Source organism: Odontesthes bonariensis, chromosome 18 (genome assembly GCF_027942865.1).
Source record: "Odontesthes bonariensis isolate fOdoBon6 chromosome 18, fOdoBon6.hap1, whole genome shotgun sequence".
Classification (NCBI taxonomy): domain Eukaryota; kingdom Metazoa; phylum Chordata; class Actinopteri; order Atheriniformes; family Atherinopsidae; genus Odontesthes; species Odontesthes bonariensis.
The window spans coordinates 35,589,224-35,592,324 of NC_134523.1; positions in this window are offsets into that span (position 1 = coordinate 35,589,224).

Genomic DNA, 3,101 nt, shown 5'->3' on the forward strand with positions numbered 1-3,101 from the left:
ACCCAAGCACGCCAGTACAGTATGAAAGTTAGTGGATAGCTACCGACAGACAACATATACACATATAACATTTAAACCAAAGACTTCACAACACATTTGAACCGAACAGCCAGACAACAGAAAACATTTACCCCAAGGCGGCATATTTTCTCTCTCTATTTTCTCTGTGCGCACACCCGCGTATCTCCACACTCCTGTTATGTCGACAGCTGTTTAATATTTTAATAATTGTAGCGTGCACTGGGCCACGCCCGAACTCTTTTTACCGACAAAAGTTACTGATCACTTAAAGCTACCGTCACTTGTTTCACCACTAAGCGCGCCCAGCGATAACGCGCATTAATCATTTTACCGAAGCTATTGGCTCCAAGACCGAAAACAGTATCTGTGGTTTCCTCTCAGCAAATGTACACACTGACTGACATGTGACAAGCAAGCGCCACGCTTTCACACTGCATAGTTCTGATGCATTATTGAAGAAACCAACAAAAAACTGTAACTCAGAAGGCCTGCTGTGAGGAGCGCGCGTCCGCGATTCCCCACCACTGACCAACTACAACTCTGTATCACTTAAAACTCGTTTACCGAAGCAGTTTAATCCATAAACACACTCCACTGACCGAATACAACGATTATTAAGCAAAATTTCCCCCTGGGCGTCCATCGGCTTATCAATATTGCGACGACGCGGAGTGGGCCTATTTTAAGCAGCCCAAAATCCTTGTGACATCACTGCGTATCACGCACACACTTTTTAATAACAGCAACTCACAGTCCTGTTAAAATTTACTTCATCAACTTCACTATTTATATCAACCTTAACAATTTAGACAGAGTTCTTCCCCACTCACTGAACACCGCAGGCGACCTCTCCCCCCCGTACAGGCCCTTAAGCATGCCCACTTGCAAAACGACAGTCATCCAGCCTCCCGCGCAGCTGCCCCCCATGAGAAGGTGAGAGAAAAAGAACTCACCGTTAGCCGGCCTCAGAGCACACAGCTCCCCGGGAGGACAGACGAAAGCTGAATCGCAGAGCAAAACTAATGTTCGTGACGCCAAAATGTAGTAAATGTGAGGTCGCCAAGCCGGTAGAGATGAGTGGTGAGGAAGTCTGAAGACACGGCCTTAGTCGAACAAAATATATCTTTATTTCTGTCGTCAGGTCCGCTTCATTACAGAAAATGCATCTTCTGGGAGAGTCTGTGTCAAATCGCTAAAAAATGGAAAACCCTCTGCTCTTGGAGAGAAAGTCCCTTACCTTTAAAGACGATTCAAGGCCACTGGTCCAGACGTAAAGCCAAGAGATATGGTCTGACTGTAAGGATGTCTCCTATCAAATCTACCTTATTTGGTCATGTTAAGTGTTTATTTTCCAGTGTATCTCAGTGCCTTGCACGGAGACGCGCGAAGGCGCGCGGAAGCGCGTGCAACAATTATGCACTTGATGAACTTACATAGCAGTGTACTCAAATGAACTCAGTAAGGCCTGTTCCTCCATTTTGCCTGTGGGTCCATACACCTCATAGGCAAAGTCTTTTACAGTGGTGCAACAATTGCTGTGTCCTTGCAGGCAGAGCCTTTCTCTCCAACTTCTCTGGCCAGTATCCCCTCTCAACATACCTCTTGACAGGCTTGATATCCCCATCACCATCTTGTAAAGCCCCCCAGTCCTCATCCCCACACTCCAGCATATCGTCGTGGTCCACGGATGCAGCCACATCAACTCTGTTGACAGTGAGTGTTGGACTCCGAGCTCCTGTGGATGGTACAACAGTTAGAGGAAATCTGGACAGAGCATCTGCATTTGTGTTCTCTTTTCCTGCACGATACTTCACCTCAAAGTCAAAAGAGGCTAATTGTGCAACTCACCTCTGCTCAGTGGCACCCAACTTGGCTGTCTGTAGATGGGCAACAGAATTGTTGTCTGCATAGACGATGAACTTGGTCCCAGTAAGATAGTCTTTAAATTTTTCTGTGATTGCCCACTTCAATCCCAAAAGTTCCAGCTTAAAGGAGCTATAATTAGCATCATTCTGTTCAGTGGGATGCAGGGCACGGCTAGCATAAGCTACAACACGTTCACGTCCGTCTTGCTTTTGAGCCAGCATAGCCCCCAGTCCATGGTTGCTACCGTCAGTATAGACAATAAATGGCAAAGTAAAATCTGCATATGCCAATACTGGAGACCGAGTTGGTACAATTTTTAGATGATCAAAGGAAGATTGGCATTCTTCTGTCCAGTCCACTTTTTTTCCACTAGATTGTTTAGAGTTAGGAATACCACTTAGTAATGCATTCATAGGGCGGGCAATTTTGGCAAAATTTTGGACAAAACGTCTATAATACCCGGCTAACCCAAGGAACGCTCTCACCTCTCTGACAGTGGTTGGTGTGGGCCTGTCAACCACAGCAGAAATCTTTGAGGGGTCTGGACGAACCCCATGCTTATCTACTACATGACCAAGAAACTTCACTTGTTGTTGTAGTAAATTGCATTTGTCTGGTCTCAACTTCAGCCCATGTTTATGCAGTCTCGCAAAAACGTCTTCCAGGTGTTGAAGGTGTGTGCTGAAATCTGGAGATTACACGTTGATGTCATCTACATATACAAGCAAAGACTCTGCAATCTGGCCACTAAGGCACTGTTGCATCAAACGCTAGAAAGTGGCAGGGGCATTGCAGAGACCGAAAGGCATCCGTTGGAATTCAAACAAACCCAGTGGTGTAGTGAAGGCAGTTTTCTCTTGGTCCTCAGGGTCCATCTGACATTGAACTATTGGCAGTAAGTTTTCGTCCATATTATTTGCCAAGAGAGTTCACCAGTGTTGTTTTGGTGGCTGTTTACATTCCACCCTCAGCTGTTGCCGACACTGCATGTGATGTCATCAGTTCTGTTGTTGCTAAGATACAGACACAACACCCCAATTCTTTTGTGGCAATATCTGGTGATTTTAATCATGCCTCACTCTCTGCTACACTGCCAACTTTTCAACAGTTTTTCAGCTGCTCTACCAGAGAAAACAAGACATTGGATTTGTTTTACACAAATATCAAGGATTCATACATTTCCAAATCAAGACCTCCCCTGGGTAAATCAGATC